We start from the raw sequence: 24,565 nt of genomic DNA, 5'->3' as shown, positions 1-24,565 counted from the left end.
AGATGGCTGTCCCAGCTCAAGAAGAGAGAAAGGATTTGCCATTCATCTTTTGCTCTGTTTGGGCCCTCAATGGATTAGATGATGCCCACTCAAATCAGTGAGGGCAGATCTTTTTTACTTGGTCTACCAAATTAAATGCAATCTATTCCAGAAAAACCCTCTCAAACACACCCAAAATAATGTTTTACAGTAAGTCCCCTACATATGAACGAGTTCTGTTCCAAGAGCGCGTTTGTAAGTCCAATTTGTTCATAAGTCCAACAAAGTTAGCCTAGGAACCCAACTAACACAATCGGCTATATAGTACTATACAGTAATAGGTTTATAATACTTTTCACACAAATGATACATTAAAAACAAATTTAAAAAACATTTTAAATTTTACACTACAGTACCTTGAAAAGTACAGTAGTAAGTACAACAGCTGGCATACGGGGGCTGGCATCGAGTGAACAGGCAAGAAGAATTACTGACTGGAGGAGAGAGAGGAGGTAGGAGATGGTAGAGCTGACGAATTGTCGGCAATAGGAGATAGAGAGCAAGCTGCACTTTCACTCACAACTTAAGTGATTGGGCATGAGAAGGCATGTTCACGTCTTTGAAAGTTCGCAACTTGAAGGTTTGTATATAGGGGACTTACTGTACTAGCTATTTGGGCATCCTTAGTCCAGTCAAGTTGACACATAAAGTTAACCACCACAGCAAAGCGGTAGGAACTACACACAGTTCCCCCAAATCTATTGCCTCCTTCTTTCTTGTAGCAGTAGACTCACCCCAGTTTCACCTAGGCACGTAGATACCAAACTACAGTCTATACTTCCCAGCCCTCTCTGAAGCTATCTGTGGCTACAGAATTGATGAGTGCTACCTCTAGATCATCTCTGTAAAAGAAAACTACCTTCCTGGACTCTACCCTGTCCATCTCAAAAAATAAACTCTTGTAGTCTATAATGCAGACATGTGAAATTCAGCTTCCATCTTGAGGATGAGGACACCCCTGCAGAGAATGTTATAATGGCACCATGGAAAAACCTGGGTCCCTGAGTGACCTAATGGGCACAGCTGTCCCTCCAAACTAGATCATCTATCTCTTAATTGTTATGTGACAAAAAAATAAAAACTTCTTTTAAGCACTGGCAATTGTGATTCTTTCATCAAGTCAACTGCTAGTAGTTACCCAGACACCATGCTTCTCAAACTACGGAGTAGCAGCATTGGTGCCATCTAAGATCTTGTTAGAACTACACACTCTAAGACCACACTCCAAACCTACTAAATTGGGCTACATTTTAATCAGGTTCCCAGGTGATGATTATACACATTAAAGTTTGAGGAGCACTGCCCTAACGCTTAAGATTTTGAACACAGAAATCTAATCCTTAGGATTTAGGTATGAACGTGTCCAGAAAGTGTTAAAGTGGGATGGATAGAAAATTATTGTAATTAAGGAGATTAAGTAAATGAGAATCTAGGATGCTAACAATATATCTGTGGGGTGGTTGAATAATCAGCTAGACTGATCACATAGAATGATGAGAGGAAATGTTAGAAAAAGGGTGATCCAGATCTAAAATTTTTAGTTAGGAGAATATGATCCTTAATTCTATCCTTAATTCTATGTGGCAACTTGACTGGGCCACAGGGTGCCCAGAAATTTGGTCAAATATTTTTCTACATGTGTCTGTGAGAGCATTCTAGATAAGATTAACATTTGAACTGGTAGACTGAGTAAAGAAGATTGTCCTCCCTATTGTGGGTGGGACTTACCTAATCAATTGAATGGAATAGGGAAAAAAAATTAAAGGCTAAGATGAAACTCCTCTTGTTTGACTACTTGAGATGGAACATCAGTATTTTCCTTTCTTTGGACTCAAATAGAAAAATCAATTCTTGGTTCCCAATCATGCCAGCTTTCAGACTGGAACTTACCCCATCAGTTCTCCTGGATCTCCAGCTTGCCTACTGCAGATCTTGAGGACTTCTCAGCCTTTATAATCACAGAAGCCAATTTCTTATAATAAATCTTCATTGGTTCTGTTTCTCTAGAGAACCCCAACACAGGAAGGAAGTCACCAGGAAGACATCTGTAAATGATGACAAGGAAGGATAATTTTAAAAATCTGAATATATACTTTTTGGAAGAGCTGGGATTTTTGAAGTATTGAGGAAAAATTACTCAAAAGCAATAATGAAGAACAAAGATTTTTACTACCACTAAATTACATTTTGGAATAATTGTGCGGTGAGTGAAAAAAAGCAAATACCCCTTGAAATAACTGCAGTGGAGCAATATCTTCAGGATATAGTAATATTTTAACTAGAGCCCACTGGTGAAGGGACTATTAATAGAACAGTTTAGGAAATAGGGCTGGTTGGTGATGAGAAATCGTGGGTTCCAAAGATGACCATGGAAGTATTTGAGGGTGAGGGAAGAGAGGTAGGTGAAAGAAGAGTCTGGATTAGGGGATATACAACTTAGTATAGTAATAAATGTTTATATCATGATGAATAATAAAAGAGAGACTTCTGATAGTAGTTGAAGAGAACTTAGAGAGTAAGAATGATGCACTTCCAAGAAAAATCTTAGAGGAAATAAGAGATCAATTCAAATACAGATGTTTTAATTGGAGAAGAGGGATGATTATTTATTCCAGTAGTTCAAAGAGATTAAGTACACCTAGAATAGGCAAGCTTTCTTAAGAGGCTTCTCAAAGTACTATGTCAGCGTAGGAATGAGACCTAGGGTAACCAATATGACCCGCTGCAGGAGGCACTGAAGCTACAGGGAGTTATCAGTGATCAAAGTCTTGTGGTGACCCAGAAGCACTAGGCGAGTTGAAAACTTAAGGGAGGCTAAGAATTCTAATGTTGTTGGCAACTGGACTAACATATGCCAAATACTTGGAAACCATTGCTCTAAAACACTATATAAGTGTATTTGTGTCATCTATAACGTATGTCAATCCAGAGTGATTTATTCCTGAATAATTCCTGAGAGTTGTTTTGCTCTATAATACATCTATAGGCACATTTTCCTATAATCACTCAGCAAGTAAGTTTTCAGAATGTACTGTTACTTAAGGAACTTCATGAATTTATGAATGGATGGAGAAACATGTAAACACCCCAAATCACATTTTTATTTTGCCAATTATTTGAATTATGGATAGGTAGTTTGGCAAGTAATTTCTTATACCATAAAAGAAATATTTTAATTGGAAGCTAAAAGCTATCACTCAACCTTGGCAAGTGGAAGATGCCAGATAATTTACTATCAGTTAAACTAACAACTTTGAGATATTTATAATAATTGTGCCAAAGTATTGACAGAATAATTTTGCTCAAAACTTTTAGCCTTTATTTGTGTTTAATCTCATACAGGATTTCTGCAGCAGATGGATTTTTAAAATAATTATTATTGATTTCCCAATCTTCCTTAACATTTATATGCCAACAGAAACATATTTCTGACTAAGGAAACTAAAAGCTTCATATTTAAGTTATAAGATTAAATGCATCTTTTCACTATCATAACTTATATATCTCTAGTCTTCTGAACCTCACCTATGCCTTGTCTTCATAATTTAAAATACTCAGCTTAATGACTAGTTGACAACACAAAACACTGAACAGTTTCAATTCATTTAAAAAAATTATCACAAGGTTACTGAATTAATTGCATTGTTTGAATTTGTAAAATACCACTCAAGGCAACAAAAAATGAGTAACGATTCTACTTTGTAATAAAATTTATTTTCAAATATTCCCTGTTTATGAAAAATGAAGCATGAGGTATTCCCTCAAGTCTTCACTCTGATTATAATTTTATAGGCTCTCAATTTAGAAAATCCTTTGATCTTCCACTTGACATCACCAAGCACACCGTTATTTCAGTAAGACATTTTCATAGTGAAATTTTCTATTTATTTTACTCTTTCCACTTCTCTTGCTACACACACACACACACACACACACACACACATAAACACAAACACGTACTCAAAACCAGAGAAAACATAATTTCTGTCTGAAATAAGAAGAAAATTAAAATGAGGCTTGGGTTTATTTTCTCTGTCTTAAGGCCTTGTTGCCTTTCCCAGTATAAGTGTTGTTTGGCCAAACAAAACAAAAACATGGTCTTAAAAGTCTGATAGAGCTGGGTTCAACTTTTGGCTGTATTAATGACATACAGTTCGGTAAGTTTTAAAACTACTTAGAATCTCAGTGTTCTCCTATGTAAAATGAGAATATGTATGACTTCTTCTGTTGATACTTGTGACAAGAAATTGTTTTGAGATTCTCAACTTTTCCACTATGGTCCTCCCAAAGGCAAAAGAGAGTAAATGCAGATAGACCTCTGAAAGGAAAGCTAAAATAAATTCAGTTTATTTGAAGTTTACATCAATATGGAAGGATAAAACATTAATATATGGGAATTCTTAGCTTCTTTCTTTCTCTTTTCCCACTGCATGATTATCTCATCCTCTGCTCTATAAGCAATAAAAGATCAGAAACTATGAGGAGCATTATACTTGAAAATCTATCAGAACAAAGACTACTATGTCATACCTTCACTTGGAGAGTTGCACAATAAAGTATAAAAATATTATAGGAAGCATATTGTGCATAATTCTGAATGGCAAGAAAGAGTTAACAGAAGTTTAGATTTGGGGGAACATAATGGCATGAACAAGAAGGTTCTTTGCTTTTGCAACTCCCTGGAGTTTTAAGATGCCAAGGAATAGGAAAGGAGCAAAGGTATTAAGAGTAGCAGTGAGGGGGGAGCGAGAAGATGGCGGAAGAGTAAGACGCGGGGATCACCTTCCTCCTCACAGATACATCAGAAATACATCTACACGTGGAACTTCTCCTATAGAACACCCACCGAACGCTGGCAGAAGACCTCAGACCTCCCAAAAGGCAAGAAACTCCCCACGTACCTGGGTAGGGCAAAAGAAAAAAGAATAAACAGAGACAAAACAATAGGGACGGGACCTGCACCAGTGGGAGGGAGCCGTGAAGGAGGAAAGATTCCCTCACACTAGAAGCCCCTTCGCGGGCAGAGACTGCGGGTGGCGGAGGGGGAAGCTTCAGAGCCGCGGAGGAGAGCGCAGCAACAGGGTGCGGAGGGCAAAGCGGTGAGATTCCGCAGAGGATCGGTGCGGATCAGCACTCACCAGCCTGAGAGGCTTGTCTGCGGGCGGGGCTGGGAACTGAGCCTCGGGCGGATCCCAGGGAAAGGTCTGGAGTTGGCAGAGTGAAAACAGCCTGAAGGGGTTAGTGCACCAGGGCTGGCCGGGAGGGAGTTCGGGAGAAGTCTGGAGCTGCCGAAGAGGCAAGAGACCTTTTCTTCCCTCTTTACCTCCTGCTGCGCGAGGAGAGGGGTTTAAGCGCGCCGCTTAAAGGAGCTCCAGAAACGGGCGCGGAGCTGCCGAAGAGACAAGAGACTTTTTCTTGCCTCTTCGCTTCCTGGGGCGCGAGGAAAGGGAATTAAGGGCACCACATAAAGGAGCTCCAGAAACGGGCGCGAGCTGCGGCTGTCGGCACGGACAACAGAGACGGGTGTGGGACGCTAGGGTTGCTACTGCCGCCACCAAGAGGCCTGTGTTTGAGCACAGGTCACTCTCCACACGGGCCCTCCCGGGAGCCTGTGTAGCCCGCCACCGCCAAGGTCCCGGGATCCAGGGACTGCTTCCCCGGGAAAACGCGCGGTGCGCCTCGCGCCGGTGCAGCGTCACGCCGGCCTCTGCCGCCGCGGACTCACCTCACATCCGTGCCCCCCGCCCCCGCCTGAGTGAGCCAGAGACCACGAATCAGCTGCTCCGTTAACGCTGCTCCTTTGACCCCGCCCTCTCTGAGCGAAGGGCAGACGCCTTCGGACGACCTGCGCGCAGAGGCGGGGCCAGGTCCAGGGCTGAGCCCCAGGAGCTGTGCGAACAAAGAAGAGAGGGGGAGGTCCCTCCCAGCAGCCTCAGAAACAGAGGGTTAAAGCTCCACAGTCAGCTTGAAGTGCCCTGCATCTGTGGAAAACCTGAATAGACAGCGAAATATCCCAGGTTGAGGAGGTGGACTTTGGGAGCAAGATATACTATTACTTTCCCCTTTTTTCTTTTTGTGAGTGTGTATGTGGGTGCTGCTGTGTGAGATTTTGTCTGTGTAGCTTTGTTTTCACCATTTGCCCTGGGGTTAGACCGGCCCTTTTTTTTTTGTTTTTTTGGTTTTTTTTCTTTAATAGAAATTTTTCTTCTTAATAATTATTTTTTTATTTTAATAACTGTATTTTACCCTACTTTATTTACGCTTCTCCCCTTTCGTTCTTCCTTTCTTCCCTCCTTTCTTTCCTATTTCCCTCCTTCCTTCCTTCCTCCCTTCCTTCCTTTATTCCCTCCTTCCTCCCTTCCTTTCTTCCTCCCTCCCTTCCTTTCTTCCTTCCTTCCCTCCCTTCCTCCTTCCTTCCTTCCTTTCTTGCCTTTCTATTTTTTTCTCCCTTTCGTTTTTTTTTTTTTTTTTAACATCTTTATTTGAGTATAACTGTTTTACAATAGTGTGTTAGTTTCTCCTTTACAACAAAGTGAATCAGTTATACATATACATATGTTCCCATAACTCTTCCCTCTTTTGTCACCCTCCCTCCCACCCTCCCTATCCCACCCCTCTAGGTGGTCACAAAGCACAGAGGTGAACTCCCTGTGCTATGCTGCAGCTTCCCACTAGCTATCTAATTTACATTTGGTAGTGTGTATATGTCCCTGCCACTCTCTCACATCGTCACAGCTTACCCTTCCCCCTCCCCATATCCTCAAGTCCATGTTCTAGTAGGTCTGTGTTTTTTTTTTTTTTTTTTTTTTTTTTTTTTTTTGTGGTATGCGGGCCTCTCACTGCTGTGGCCTCTCCCGCTGCGGAGCACAGGCTCCGGACGCGCAGGCCCAGCGGCCATGGCTCACGGGCTTAGTTGCTCCGCGGCATGTGGGATCTTCCCGGACCAGGGCACGAACCCGTGACCCCTGCATCGGCAGGCGGATTCTCAACCACTGCGCCACCAGGGAAGCCCAGGTCTGTGTTTTATTCCCATCCTACCACTAATCTTTGAGCCGTGTGGATTAAAGGCTCTTGGCACTACAGCCAGGTGTCAAGGCTGTGTCTCTGAGGTGGGAGAACCACCCTCAGGACACTGGTCTACAAGAGACCTCTCAGCTCCACGTAATATTAAACGGCGAAAATCTCCCAGAGATCTCCATCTCAACACCAAGACCCAGCTTCACTCAAGGACCAGCAACGAACAGTGCTGGACACCCTATACCCAACAAAGAGCGAGACAGGTCTACAGCCCCATCCATTAGCAGAGAGGCTGCCTAGAATCAAAGTAAGGCTACCGACATCCCCATACACGCCACCAGACGTGGACCTGCCCGCCAGGGAGACGGGATCCAGCCTCATCCACCAGAACAGGGGCACTCGTCCCCCCAACCAGGAAACCTCCTCAACCCGCTGAACCAACCTCAGCCACTGGGGACAGCCACCAAAAATAGATAGAACTACGAACCTGCAGCCTGCAAAAGGGAGACCCCAAACACAGTAAGACAAGCAAAATGAGAAGACAGAAAAACACACAGCAGATGAAGGAGCAAGATAAAAACACACCAGACCTAACAAATGAAGAGGTAATAGCCAGTCTACCTGAAAGAGAATTCAGAATAATGATGGTGAAGATGATTCAAAATCTTGGAAATAGAATAGACAAATTGCAAGAAACAGTTAACAAGGACCTAGAAGAAATAAAGAGGAAGCAAGTAACGATGAGCAACACAATAAATGAAATGAAAAATACTCTAGATGGGATCAGTAGCAGAATAACTGAGGCAAAAGGATGGATAAGTGACCTGGAAGATAAAATAGTGGAAATAACTACTGCAGAGCAGAAGAAAGAAAAAAGAATGAAAAGAACTGAGGACAGTCTCAGAGACCTCTGGGACAACATTAAACACACCAACATTCGAATCATAGGGGTCCCAGAAGAAGAAGAGAAAAAGAAAGGGACTGAGAAAATATTTGAAGAGATTATAGTTGAAAACTTCCCTAATATAGGAAAGGAAATAGTCAATCAAGTCCAGAAAGCACAGAGAGTCCCATACAGGATAAACCCAAGGATAAACACGCTGAGACACATAATAATCAAATTGTCAAAAATTAAATACAAAGAAAACATTAAAAGCAGCAAGGGAACAACAACAAATAACACACAAGGGAATCCCCATAAGGCTAACATCTGATCTTTCAGCAGAAACTCTACAAGCCAGAAGGGAGTGGCAGGACATATTTAAAGTGATGAAGGAAAAAAACCTACAACCAAGATTACTCTACCCAGCAAGGATCTCATTCAGATTTGATGGAGAAATTAAAACCTTTACAGACAAGCAAAAGCTGAGAGAGTTCAGCACCACCAAACCAGCTTTACAGCAAATGCTAAAGGAACTTCTCTAAGCAAGAAACATAAGAGAAGGAAAAGACCTACAAGAACAACCCGAAACAATTAAGTAAATGGTAATAGGAATGCACATATCAATAATTACCTTAAATGTAAATGGATTAAATGCTCCCACCATAAGACACAGACTGGCTGAATGGATACAAAAACAGGACCCATATATATGCTGTCTACAAGAGACCCACTTCAGACCTAGGGACACTTACAGGCTGAAAGTGAGGGGATGGAAAAAGATATTCCATGCAAATGGAAATCACAAGAAAGCTGGAGTAGCAATTCTCATATCAGACAAAATAGACTTTAAAATAAAAACTATTACAAGAGACAAAGAAGGACACTACATAATGATCAAGGGATTAATCCATGAAGAAGATATAACAATTGTAAATATTTATGCACCCAACATAGGCGCACCTCAATACATAAGGCAAATACTAACAGCCATAAAAGGGGAAATCGACAGTAACACAATCAGAGTAGGGGACTTTAACACCCCACTTTCACCAATGGACAGATCATCCAAAATGAAAACAAATAAGGAAACACAAGCTTTAAATGATACATTATACAAGATGGATTTACTTGATATTTATAGGACATTCCATCCAAAAACAACAGAATACACATTTTTCTCAAGCGCCCATGGAACATTCTCAAGGATAGATCATATCTTGGGTCACAAATCTAGCCTTGGCAAATTTAAGAAAATTGAAATCGTATCAAGTATCTTTTCTGACCACAACGCTATGAGACTAGATATCAATTACAGGAAAAGATCTGTAAAAAATACAAACACATGGAGGCTAAACAATACACTACTTAATAACGAAGTGATCACTGAAGAAATCAAAGAGGAAATCAAAACATACCTAGAGACAAATGACAATGGAGACACGATGACCCAAAACCTATGGGATACAGCAAAAGCAGTTCTAAGAGGGAAGTTTATAGCAATACAATCATACCTTAAGAAACAGGAAGCATCTCGAATACACAACCTAACTTTGCACCTAAAGCAATTAGAGAAGGAAGAACAAAAAAACCCAAATTTAGCAGAAGGAAAGAAATCATAAAGATCAGATCAGAAATAAATGAAAAAGAAATGAAGGAAACAATAGCAAAGATCAATAAAAGTAAAAGCTGGTTCTTTGAGAAGATAAATAAAATTGATAAACCATTAGCCAGACTCATCAAGAAAAAAAGGGAGAAGACTCAAATCAATAGAATTAGAAATGAAAAAGGAGATGTAACAACTGACTCTGCAGAAATACAAAAGATTATTAGAGATTACTACAAGCAACTCTATGCCAATAAAATGGACAACCTGGAAGAAATGGACAAATTCTTAGAAATGCACAACCTGCCAAGACTGAACCAGGAAGAAATAGAAAATATGAACAGACCAATCACAAGCACTGAAATTGAAACTGTGATTAAAAATCTTCCAACAAACAAAAGCCCAGGACCAGAGGGCTTCACAGGAGAATTCTATCAAACATTTAGAGAAGAGCTAACACCTATCCTTCTCAAACTCTTCCAAAAGACAGCAGGGGGAGGAACACTCCCAAACTCATTCTATGAGGCCACCATCACCCTGATACCAAAACCAGACAAAGACGTCACAAAGAAAGAAAACTATAGGCCAATATCACTGATGAACATAGATGCAAAAATCCTCAACAAAATACTAGCAAACAGAATCCAACAGCACAGTAAAAGTATCATACACCATGATCAAGTGGGGTTTATTCCAGGAATGCAAGGATTCTTCAATATATGCAAATCAATCAACGTGATACACCATATCAACAAACTGAAGGAGAAAAACCATCTATGATCATCTCAATAGATGCAGAGAAAGCTTTTGACAAAATTCAACACCTATTTATGATAAAAACCATGCAGAAAGTAGGCATAGAGGGAACTTTCCTCAATATAATAAAGGCAATATATGACAAACCCACAGCCAGCATTGTTCTCAATGGTGAAAAACTGAAACCATTTCCACTAAGATCAGGAACAAGACAAGGTTGCCCACTCTCACCACTCTTATTCAACCTAGTTTTGGAAGTTCTAGCCACAGCAATTAGAGAAAATAAAGAAATAAAAGGAATCCAAATAGGAAAAGAAGAAGTAAAGCTGTCACTGTTTGCAGATGACATGATACTATACATAGAGAATACTAAGAATGCTACCAGAAAACTACTAGAACTAATCAATGAATTTGGTAAAGTAGCAGGATACAAAATTAATGCACAGAAATCTCTGGCATTCTTATACACTAATGATGAAAAATCTGAGAATGAAATTAAGAAAACACTCCCATTTACCATTGCAACAAAAAGAATAAAATATCTAGGAATAAACCTACCTAAGGAGACAAAAGACTTGTATGCAGAAAACTATAAGACACTGATGAAAGAAATTAAAGATGATACAAATAAGTGGAGAAATATACCATGTTATTGGATTGGAAGAATCAACATAGTGAAAATGACTCTATTACCCAAAGCAATCTACAGATTCAATGCAATCCCTATCAAATTACCACTGGCATTTTTTACAGAACTAGAACAAAGAATTTCACAATTTGTAGGGAAACACAAAAGACCCTGAATAGCCAAAGCAATCTTGAGAACGAAAAATGGAGCTGGAGGAATCAGGCTCCCTGACTTCAGACTATACTACAAGGCCACAGTAATCAAGACAGTATGGTACTGGCACAAAAACAGAAATATAGATCAATGGAACAGGATAGAAAGCCCAGAGATAAACCCACACACATATGGTCACCTTATCTTTGATAAAGGAGGGAAGGAAACACAGTGGAGAAAAGACAGCCTCTTCAATAAGTGGTGCTGGGAAAACTGGACAGCTACCTGTAGAAGTATGAAATTAGAACACTCCCTAACACCATACACAAAAATAAACTCAAAATGGGTTAAAGACCTAAATGTAAGGCCAGACACCATCAAACTCTTAAAGGAAAACATAGGCAGAACACTCTATGACATCAATCACAGCAAGATCCTTTTTGACCCATCTCCTAGAGAAATGGAAATAAAAACAAAAATAAACATATGGGATCTAATGAAACTTAAAAGCTTTTGCACAGCAAAGGATACCATAAACAAGACCAAAAGACAACCCTCAGAATGGGAGAAAATATTTGCAAATGAAGCAACTGACAAAGGATTAATATCCAAAATTTATAAGCAACTCATGCAGCTCAATAACAAAAAAACAAAAAACCCAATCCAAAAATGGGCAGAAGAACTAAATAGACATTTCTCCAAAGAAGATATACAGATTGACAACAAACACATGAAAGAATGCTCCACATCATTAATCATTAGAGAAATGCAAATCAAAACTACAATGAGATATCATCTCACACCAGCCAGATTGGCCATCATCAAAAACTCTAGAAACAATAAATGCTGGAGAGGGTGTGGAGAAAAGGGAACACTCTTGCACTGTTGGTGGGAATGTAAAATGATACAGCCACTATGGAGAACAGTATGGAGGTTCCTTAGAAAACTATAAATAGAACTACCATATGACCCAGCAATCCCACTACTGGGCATATACCCTGAGAAAACCATAATACAAAAAGAGTCATGTACCAAAATGTTTATTGCAGCTCTATTTACGATAGCCAGGACATGGAAGCAACCTAAGTGTCCATCAACAGATGAATGGATAAGGAAGATGTGGCACATATATACAATTGAATATTACTCAGCCATAAAAAGAAATGAAACTGAGTTATTTGTAATGAGGTGGATAGACCTGGAGTCTGTCATACAGAGTGAAGTAAGTCAGAAAGATAAAAACAAATACCGTATGCTAACACATATATATAGAATCTGAAAAAAAAAAAAAGTCATGAAGAGATTAGTGGTAGGATGGGAATAAAACACAGACCTACTAGAGCATGGACTTGAGGATATGGGGAGGGGGAAGGGTAAGCTGTGACGATGTGAGAGAGTGGCAGGGACATATACACACTACCAAATGTAAATTAGATAGCTAGTGGGAAGCTGCAGCATAGCACAGGGAGTTCGCCTCTGTGCTTTGTGACCACCTAGAGGGGTGGGATAGGGAGGGTGGGAGGGAGTGTGACACAAGAGGGAAGAGTTATGGGAACATATGTATATGTATAACTGATTCACTTTGTTGTAAAGGAGAAACTAACACACTATTGTAAAACAGTTATACTCAAAGATGTTAAAAAGTAAAAAAAAAGAGTAGCAGTAAGAGTTGCATTAATGTTGTAGTGTTGTATTAAGAGTTGTAATGTTTGAAACATTACTGAACTACAGGTCTCATTACTTTCTAAGAATACTACGATGATTATGTATATTGCAAAGTGCTCTATTATATAGTCACTTTTATTTTAATATGAAGTTACTCATAAAAGTCTTTGTAGGGCTTCCCTGGTGGCACAGTGGTTGAGAGTCCGCCTGCCTATGCAGGGGACACGGGTTCGTGCCCCGGTCCGGGAAGATCCCACATGCCACGGAGCAGCTAGGCCCGTGAGCCATGGCCGCTGAGTCTGCGCCTCCGGAGTCTGTGCTCCGCAACGGGAGAGGCCACAACAGTGAGAGGCCCGCGTACCGCCAAAAAAAAAGTCTTTGTAGAAAATTGATATCACAGGAAGGTTATGATTTCAAGGGCCAGCATCTTTATTAGTAAAAAATTTTAATGAATATCTTACCTGCTTAGCATACTCCTTGCCACACTATAGTGTATTATAAATATTAGCTCCTATTCTGAGTCTATATTTGTGATGATTAATGGTATGTGTCAACTTGGTTAGACAATTGTGTCCAGATAACTGATCAAACATTATTCTGGATGTTTCTGTGAGGGTGTTTTTGCATGAGATTAACATTTCAATCAGTGGACTTAAAGTACATTGGCCTTTATAATATGAATGAGCCTCATTCAGTCAGTTGAAGGTCAAATAGACTGACCTCCTCAAAGCAAGAAGGAATTCTGCAGCAGATGGCCTTTGGACTTGAACTGCAACATTGGCGATTCCTGGGTCTCCAGTCTGCTGGCCTACCTTACATATTTTGGACTTGCCAGTCTCCATAAACACCTGAGCCAATTCCTTAAAATATATTTATTTAATTATAATATATTTTAAATAATAAATATAAATAAATATATGTATATTTATATTTTAGGATATATGAATACATATTCATATTTATGGATTTGAATATATTTATATACATATTTTAAATAAATAAATGCATATATATATATACACACACACACAACCTATTGATTCTATTTCTCTGAACAAACCTAATATAATAGTCAATGACAAAATCATTTACAACGTATTAGAAGACATTGATCCAGTAATCTCATGTAATTTTCAGAGACTCCTGAACACATCTGAATTAAAATTGGGACTTTTTATGGACTGAATTATGTCTCTCCAAAATTCATATGTTGAAATCCTAACCCCTAGTACCTCAGAATGTGACTGTATTTGGAGATAGGACCTTTAAAGAGGTAATTAAGATAAAATGAAGTCATATGTGAGGGACCTAATCCAATATGACTGGTGTCCTTATAAGAAGAGAAGATTAGAACACCAACACACACAGAGGGAAGACCATGTAAAGACACAAGGAGAAGTCAGCCATCTAGGAGGCAAAGAGTGGCCCTAGAATTCAACCTTGCTAATACTTTGATCCCAGACTTCTGGCCTTCAGAACAGTGACAAAACAAATTTCTGTTGTTTAAGCAACCCTATCTGTGGTCTTTTGTTATGACAACCCTAGCAAACTAGTACAGGTCCCAAAATCATTTTGGGTAACAGGACAATTATTCCCTGACCCACATCACAGAGTTCCATACCAAATTTAATCAGCAAGAGATGTAGGTATTGAGTAGATCTGAGGCAGGAGACAGATGGGCCCCAAGGGCAAATGGTTTGAGTTGGTTCCCTGTGGACAGATACTCTGAGACGGAAATAACAGGACAATTGAGAGAGGAGGCTGGGCCCTGCCCAGACAGAAGATAAGAGACCACACACTCCTCATTCTTGAAGTCAGGAGACCTCCCCGACTACACAGGCACAGAAAGGCACCTTGGAGGTCAAAAGGGGAGTGATGCCAAGTGATGGCAACTAATGCTCACTACCCATAGGCCTCTTCGGTAGAATCCATCTTGGCTAAGAGATGCGTGTGCACACGTGGGAAAGTCCTGAGCTATACCAAATACAGGCTTTGAACCAGGCAAATCAAAATGATTGGCCAGAGGAAACCTGAAAGAAATGCCCCATAAAAGTTATTCCATCTGCCACGAGGGTGCGATTCTCTCTCTGAGCCCATCTGTGTGTCTATCCACATGTACTGTTTTCTTTTTTCTCCTAATAAATACTTTACTTGTTTCACTACTTTCTGTCTTTGTGGGAATTCTTCTTCTGCAAAGCCATAGGGCCAGCGCCTTGTCACTGACCACTGGTCTAGTGGCTAGCATTCGGTGCTTTCACGGCCACGACCCAACCTCAATCACTGGCCAGGAACTGAAACCCTGCTTCAAGCCACTGCAGGCCGAGGCCACCTGAGATCAGATCCAGCAGTAAATAGTAGATTCTGAGGCTGTTTAAATATGCCATTTATTTAAGACAATATATTTTAAAGCATACAGTTTTTAAGTTAAAGCCTTAAGTAACACTCCAAAAATGTTAATGATAACCTCTGTAAATACAAATTGCATGCAGATTTCATTGCCTTCTCCTTCAAAACGTGGTCTTGCAGTTGGATTGAGGTAGGCAGGCAAGGCTACTGAGAAAACGATAAAGGATGACCTGATCTTTATGATCTGCTATTTAAGGAATTGCTACTTATCATTTCTGAAGCAGCCAGTCCTTTTCCCTTTAAGATGAAGCAGTAAACATTTGAATCACTCTCTTGACAGCCCTCCTAATATCAAAATATCTTTTATTTCCCCTGGTTACCAGTCCTATTAAGGTTTATAAAATGTTTGAAGCATTTAAAGGTCTCACGTGGAGCATACAAGTCGCTCTGTTTGTTGAATGTTCCTAAGAAGACAAGTGATGTATCACTGCAAAAATTTTATAGGAAGATTATTTATTTAATGAAACGGCCCTGAGTGTAAAAGTCTCTCTCTCTCTCTCTCTCTCTCTCTCTCTCTCTCTCTCCCTCCCTCTCTCTCTCTTTCTCTCTCTCTCTCTCTCTCACACACACACACACACACACACACACACACACATATAGAAATCTCAGTATCACAAGCTGTAGTTCTAAATCAAATGATCTAAAATATATTTAGTGAAAACTTCTTTTTTCATCAGTTTTGAGCTTTCATTTTACTTTACTATTGAGCATAACTTCAATCTTAGGAAATGTTTATCATTTAAGTAGTAGCATTTTCAAATAAACCATACACAAAATACAGAATTGAACCTGACTTCTTCCAATAATGTTTCAATAAAAACTTTTCTGTACTTCAGTTTTGCAGGAAATCAAACTAGTTTGCAAATACTGACATAAATAACATTATGGAGTATATCCCATCAAAAAAACTTTAAGATACCTTTGTGTATTAGAAAATGTACTATTTAACAACATCATAAAACTTTATCCTTTTACTAAACATTTTCATTTTAATTAACCTCTTCCGATTTTTCTAAAATTAAACTTTTCCTCAAGAAGTTTACTGCTTTTCAATATTTCTTTACCCTAAAACTATGTCTCCCACTACATTCTAGTCTATTAAGAATGTTAGTTCACAACTCCAACTCCCTCTTAGGGGTTTTTAAGGAAAAAAAATGAAATACTTATTTTTGTTTAGATTTTGCATTTAAGTTGAAGACACCTTACATTGTTAATAGGCAGTCTGAAGTAGGTTTAGAAGTTATAACGTTTATAGTCTGATATTTATTTGAGTGTATCCAAACCACTAGACTAGCTTATTCAAATCCTATATGTAATCAGCAGTTTTAAAGGTAGTGCAGGAGATGACTAGCTTTACAATTTACTGTACTGTCCAGGTTATTATATTATACAGAATTTCTCTCACTTTTTTTGTGACACTTGCAGATATTAATGACTAGTTATTAGCTTTAGAAAATTAGATCCAATACTCAATATCTAAGATATTTGCTCTTCTGTGAACTTACTGAATCATTTTGATTAAATCACTTAACTTCTCTGTGCATTTCAACTTACTTCCATAAGAAAACTCCTTAAATAGATTAAATAAATGTGGGTTCATCTGTTTTAAGACTGCCAAATAAAATGTACCAACTTATCCTATATAGTTTATAACTAAATTTAAGGTAATTTAATCATATCTTGTATCAGTTCAAAGAAAATCCTATGAGCAAAAATCTATTATGGTTTTTACCTTTAGTTTTTCAAAAGTTAAAAAAAATTACATTAATGATTTATTTATGTAAGTGCTTTTTTTCAATTCCTATTGACTTTATAGAATCCAAACATTTAGTATCACTAGTTTTGAAAGTTGTTTCAAATCTGTTATATAAATTAATTCTGCAAAATGCATACTAATGCAGACATTATAATCTTTGTTAAATAAATGATTAATAAATGAACTGACAGCTCAATAAAGAAGAGGAAGAAAAAGTAAAACCACTATAGAAATGAAAGTTAAATTGAAAGGAGAATTAAGGAGAACAAACATTGCTGAAAACTGAAGTAAGGTAAACAGTGGATAGAAATGAAAGAAAAAGGAATAAAAAGTTAAATTCACATGACTAATTTGGAATAATTTGAAAGATTAACTATGATACATAAAAGACGTCAAGGAAAGAAAAGCCAATGTACTCATAATTGTTATTATGAGATAATCATATTGATGATGAAAAATATTTACAGTTATAATCAAAGAAAATATCCCAGAAATGAAAGAAAACATGAATCTATAGACTAAAAAAGAATATTCCATGTGTCAGGAAAATCTGACCATAGGCCAGTCAGAAAGAAGCTACTAACAGGTTGAGAAAATAAGAGAAATAGTATGGCTTGTATGGTGCTGGGAGATGTTGAGATTTCAGTTTGGGAATGAGAAAGTTCTTTTTCTTGATCATAAAACATTGCAGTAGAGAAAGAAAGATGACTCAATGAAATCCCCTTACAAATATGCTAACAAATATTATTGCCTGGGAAATACAGAGTAGAAAAGTCCTTATCTATAGAATATATTTAGCAGAATGTACTTCGAATGAACTAGGATAGATCATAAAATTTAACCCTGAAATCTATGAATTTATGGAAAAATGACTTCTTGGAATAATGTTATTTAAGGTTTGTTAATTATCGGTGAATAAAATGGGGATGTTTTATGACCAAATTAGTTCTCCTTTGTTCTTCATGTGTAATTTAGAGTCCTCATATATTAAATCTGTGCCAGAATGCACCAAGAAAGACTCTAAAGAACAGCATTGGTGGTCCTGGATATCTCTATCCTGTTTTTTCAAGTACCTGTATCCTTGAAATGATTAGAGTTTAACACTGGATAAGATCTCTGATGCGTGTGAATGTGATTCGACAATCCAGTCTTCATATTAACTCCAGTTGGCACTGGAAGCAGAATTTTCTTTCAGTCCCAGGAATCATAATGGCTAGGCATTTTTGATAAAGAAAAATAAAGGATTCAAAAATGAGGATTTGATGCCAAGATGGCGGTCTAGCTAATCTTTCTTTTAAAGTAGAAAAATTCTTTGTTTAAAGCAGCAAAATTTAAAGAGGCAGAATATGGGGACAAGTCTTTCCAATGGGATTTTGAGGAAACTGACCTAGAAACATGAGACCAGCTTACTGGATAGTTAGAGTGTGTTAGGCAGAGGGCAAATCAGTGAAAATTTCTATTACCTGTCTTTTGCTAGCAGCCCTGATAAAACCTAAACCAAAGAAGTAGGAAGCTGAAGCAGTGGCAAAAATAACAGTAAAGGCAGTTTTTTCCTATTTCTGGAAAGTCTTTTCATGCTTCAGTGGATAGCTAGGTAGATGTGATTTTCACTCACAAAGTAACTCAAGACCATTGATTAATTAAAAAAAAAAAAAAAGCAATACCAAAAAACTATACAGTTTGTGGTAGCCACAGCCAAATACCCATGGAATCCTGAGAGTATACTGATAAATGTTAAGATACTTACAAAACAGATCAACAGAAACTTGATTAATCATTATTGGTACAAGTTCTGAGAATTAATAATTAAAGAGACTATCACAAACTTTAGAGACTGATAAATGACAACAAACTTTTGTGAGCAGATGCTTCTGATGGTATGATAACAAACTTGCTAAAATGAGTGAAATAAGGAGTTTGACAGACTTAATCTGAGAGAGTTAAGTCCCACCTATTGTCAACTCTAATGGAATATTCCTTCCTAAGCAGCAAGAATATCATGAACACAGTAGACCCTACCCTACACTATGACCAGATGGATGGATATACCTAATTTAGTGCCCTTGATGCTATGATATATACTGTGATAGTCACATCTCTAGAGCTACCTTAGCTACCTGAGTTCATCAAATCTGTGAAAGTCACATCCCCAGAGCTACTTAGCTACCTGAGTTCATGAAATAAGCAAGCATGTGAGTGCTTTAGTTTATGCACTAATGGGAAAAGAGAGGTAACAACTAATGTGACAAAGAACTTTCCCAGTGTCAATGGAAAAATAATTGCTTGAAAATGGCCATGGGAAGAATTTACCATGGTCAAGGGAACTGGCATAGCTGGCTAGTGAATTTTGTTGGCCCTCTATTGCTAAATTCAAATGACTGCAAAGTGTTAGCTAGGATTAACTCTCTAATCTAGGCTTTCCTTACCGTGTGTAACAGAAGCAATCTCAGAGAATATTGTCTAACTGCATATATCATTTTTGATGACAATACATAGTTAACTGCTATGAATTTATATAAATGGGCAAGGAAATACATTACACAAACCTACCATTCATTATCAGAGCAGTGGTCTCACTGAAAATTGGAATGGGCAACTTTAAAACTAGTTATTAAAACTGGTGATAAAAATGATCTGAAGGTTTGGCCTCATTGTTTAAAAAACTGTCATTAGGTTGAATATGAAGAGAAGTAAGATAGAGACTCCACTAATATGACTTCTAAAAGTAAGTAGTAGAAATAAAGGGACTAGGGAGGAGGAAATTGCATATCTTTATTCTCAAGATTCACAAAATCTTTGGCTTTGTTACGGTATACCCAAGGAAGGTGATACAAATGGTTAAGACACAATATTCATATCATGAAATTTGATATCAAATAATCATAATGTATTTTAGGATGTGCCAAAATGTTACTCTTTTCACCAAATTAGGACAAATGCTGAATTTATTCCATCAGCAAGCAGTGAGAAATCATCTTGTGAATTTTCCCCTGTCAGATTTAATATCAGCCCAGTGGTGAGGCCAAGGAGAAATGATAGTGAGTCTGCTGTAATTGTAAAACCTATTGTTAAGTATTATGTTAAGCTATGCAACCTGACCAAAAGAGAACTTTGTGGCTCAACTGAAAATACGCTGATATTATAGAAAACAGAAGAGGCGTTTAGAAGTGGATCATATTTCCTGGGCAAAACGAACTCACACTATTTCTATGATAATGTTCCAGAACAAGAGAACAATACTTTTCGCTATATCTCAGATCTGGTACTGATTATTGGCTAAGCTGGAAAAAACAAACAACCTCTCCCCCTGAAGATACCTGCTTTCCTCAGAAAGGTATTGGACTCATACTAATTCATATATTTGCCCAAAAAATCACATAGAGTACTGGAGAAAAGTAATAACTTAATGATTTCAATAATGTTCAATAACTCAATTTACTGATAGCCAAATATAGTAACCATTGGACAAATATTTTCTAGGCTATATTTATTATTATGAATAATTTTCCAGATGACCCAAGAGAAATTACCAGTGAATCATATAAGATGGTGGATGTTGAGCAGCAGAGTTTCTAAACTTTATCAAGTCATAATTTATGATGATATGTTGCTAAGACAGTAATGATAGGAAATGGATTGCTGCTGCATGATCAATATATCAGAGCTTGACTTGCTCCTTTTCATATACCAAATGTACATAAGGATGGAATGCATTTAAGGAAGGTATAAATATCACCATGGCATTCCTTGAAAAATTACACATATAGTTAAATATCTACATCAACACATACTAAAAAGTTTGAATAACTACAGATGACGAAAGCAAAAGAATAATTAAGTTGGAATTCTTACTCCTCATTAGGAGTAGGTTGGATAGTTTAAATACTAGTGTTCAATGGAATGTTTGTAAGATTATTATTTTGCATAAAATGTTTCAGAAAAATGGTGTAAAAATTATTAAAATAAACCTGAGAAATAGGTAGCAAGGAGATATTGGCCAAGATAAGAGTTTAGACTGGGAAAAATAAGAACAAGACTGCAATTTATTCTTTCCCTTCATCGGAAGACACCTGGGTAAGAAAGAAAGACAACTCAGACAGACCCCTGGTAAACACACTAATAACAGAAACCTCCTTGAACACATGCTAATTGTACGGACTAGCAGGAGTGCCCTTATCTATGGAATACTTAAAGCAAAATGTACCTGAGTCCTGGCTTTTGGTAAATGTCACATAAAATACATAACTATAAAAAGAAGATTATTTAGTGACTGAAAGTGCTCCCTTTTAGATAAGTGATGTCCCGCATAATATATTATGGAGAGACCTCATATGTTAAATCCAGGCCAGAGCAATTCTAATGTAGGAAAATGGATCCAAGAAACTCTGTTATGATCCCAGATATCTCCATGTTTTATCTATGTCTTACACTAGCAAATTCTGATACTCTGTGAGACCTCTTTTCTTGCAAGTCTGATTTGACCCTCTGATCATTAGTATTGTGTAATGGGCCAACCTTGTTCACATACCATGCATTCAACTGAGACAAGAAAGGCCATGCCTTGGATATAAAGATCATGCCCTTGAGGAAGGACTACTCTAGAGTCATTCTTCCGAAATGCCTACAAAACTTAGTTAAAAGGATTCATTCATTGGTTAGAAGAATTTAAAAGATTCTTGCTTCATAGGCAGAGCCAGATACATAATTTGCTGGCCTCAGTGCAAAATGAAAATGTGGGGCCCCTTATTCAAAAAGCAGGAAAAATGCCATTAAATGTAATAAAACATGAAACTTCAAAAAAAAAAGAACTTAAAAGATTCTTGTTATTACAAAATCAAGTATTAATAAGAGCCTTTTTATGCTACATGTTTTGCATCCTATTCAGGTGTTATGGCTAAATGACATTGAAAAAAAATAATTCAGTTCTCTTGTGTGTGTTTTATTTCTAAGTATTTAATAAAATTGTATTGAGAAATAATGACACCACTATCATTTTAACTGAAAATCTGCTCAAGATAATTTATAGCATCTTTCTTTCTTCTAGACTTGCTCAGCATAAAACATTACATTTTTAAGCACCTTAAGGCTTTCAACAGCTCTACATCCTTTAGGAGGAAGAAGTGGCCCATTTAGCCGAATTCTGTTGATTCACTGAAACCAAGAGAGCAGTGAATCTTGACTTACTTTATGCCATGGTACATATCCCTGCATTACATTGCCACCCTTCTGCCAGAGACATAATCCCTCCAACCCTCTGGCTCCTAGACAAAAAGTTCTACAAACACTTTGATCTACGTAGCAGCTGCTCCCCATTTGAGGTTGTGGACCTCTGGAGTTTATATATGCTGCCACACTTCTTCCCGCAGCATAACAAACAGAACTGAAGTGCCTCAAAAGGCTGTCAGAACCAGGCAGAATGCAGCTGTTTAGAAACAAAGGGATAACTGCTGCTTTGAATGGGACAATTAATGATCTTCCACTGTTACGTAAATATTAATAAGCCCACTTGCCTAAAAAAGTGTTAATTTAAAAACCACAGTCCATACCTCTTTTATTATCTGTCCCCATGCTACCTATAACTCGGAACGCATGTCCTTCTACTTGTTACGGAGTATTCTCCATTTTAAGTGGCTTATTCTCGGTTTTAACATTTATGAAGTTCCTTTATACATACACAAAACAACCATAAGGAAATGCAATAGCAACAATTACACTGGGTATGGTGCTCTCTAGGTTTTGATCCTGAGTGATCCACTTTATTCAGCTGGTATCTGAATACTCCCCTCCTTTTTTCCAGAAATTTACTCATTTAGGACTCAAATCTTAGTCTTTAGTTTAGTGTGTCTTGTGTTACAGACACAAGTTAACTCTCCTCTGCACACCAATTTGGCTAACAAATTACTGAAAAACCAAGTCTTTGAATTATGGTTGACTTTTTTTCACAAGTACTTCCATATTACCAAAAAAACTTAGCTGGGGATTTTTCAAACCAGCTTGATTCAACTTTAATTTTACATGTATTTTACACTTTATAGACTCTAAACCTTTCTCAGATATTTAATGTTTTCATCATGTGAATGGATGGGGTTTCCCTTGGAAGCATGTTACCATTTTCTCTATTTTTATATGATTAACCATCTTCAATCTGAGTGTAGTTCTTTGTCTACAATTTTTCTCCTTGTTATTGGGACATTGGTGAACTGATCATTGAACAGATATATTTCTGAAAATTAACCTACAGCAAGACGTTTGATGATATTGCCAAGGGCATATTTTATAGTATTAGATTCCATTGTCAAAGAGGGCAGAAAGAACATTCATATATATATATATATACACATACAAATACATATACACACACACACACATATGTAGCTCTTTCTGAAAGACAAAAGTCTTTATCACTAGAAAAAAATTTATTGGGGCATAATACACATACCATAAAATTCACCATTTAAAAGTATACAATTCACTGTTTTTTAATACATTCACAAGATGAAGCATCTCCACCATCTAATTTCTGAACATTTTCATTACTCTAGAAAGGAAACCTGTACCCATTAGTAGTCACTTCCCATTCCTCTGCTACTAACCCTTGACAACCACTGATCTAATTTCTATCTCTATGGATTTGCTACTCTGTACATTTCATGTAAATAGAATCATATGATTCTATCACACGGCCCTTTATGACTGGCTTCTTTCATCCAGCAAAATATTTGTAAGGTTCATTAGTGTTTTACCATGTATGAACGCTTCATTCCTTTTAATGGCTGAAAAATATTTCATTGTACAGATGTATCACATTTGTTTATCTATTAATCAGTTGATGGACATTTGGATTAGATTGTTTCCACTTTTTGGTAATTATGAATAATGCTGCTATAAATATTTGCGTGTAAGTTTTTGTTTGAACATCTGTTTCTAATTTGTTTGGATATATACTTAAGAGTAGAGTTGCTGTGTCATATGGTAATGCTAACCTTTTGAGGAATTTCCAAACTATTTTCCACAGTTTGCACCATTGTACATTCCACCAGCAATAATGAGGGTTCCAATTTCTCCACTTTCTCACCAACATTTGTTATTTTACTTTTAAAAAAATTTATAGCCATACTGGTGGGTATGAAGTGGTATCTCGTTTTGATTTCCATTTTCCTAGTGACTACTGATGTTGAGTGTCTTCTCATGTGCTTACTGGACATTTGTATATCTTCTTTGGAGAAATGTTTATTCAAATCCTTTGCCCATTTTATACTTGGGTTATTTGTCTTTTTCTTAAGTTGTAAGAGGTCTTTATATAACTGGCTATTAAACCCTTATCAGATATATGATTTGCAAATACTTTCTCCCATTCTTTGGATTGTCTTTTCACTTTCTTGATAATGTCCTTTAACATGCAAAACTATTATTTGTTATTAAAGTCTAATTTACCTATAATTTATTTGGTTGCTTGTGTTATTGCTGTCAAATCTAAGAAAGCTTTGGCTCATTCAGGATCATAAAGTTTACCGCTATATTTACCTTTAATAGATTTATAATTATAGCTTTTACAGTTAAGTCTTTGGTCCATTTTGAATTAATTTTTGCATATAATGTGAAATAGTAGTTCAAATTCATTCCTGTGCATGTGGATATCCCAGTACCATTGGCTGAAAT

The sequence above is a fragment of the Kogia breviceps genome, chromosome 9 (assembly GCF_026419965.1).
Source record: "Kogia breviceps isolate mKogBre1 chromosome 9, mKogBre1 haplotype 1, whole genome shotgun sequence".
NCBI lineage: Eukaryota > Metazoa > Chordata > Mammalia > Artiodactyla > Physeteridae > Kogia > Kogia breviceps.
Note: the sequence above shows the minus strand (reverse complement) of the source record.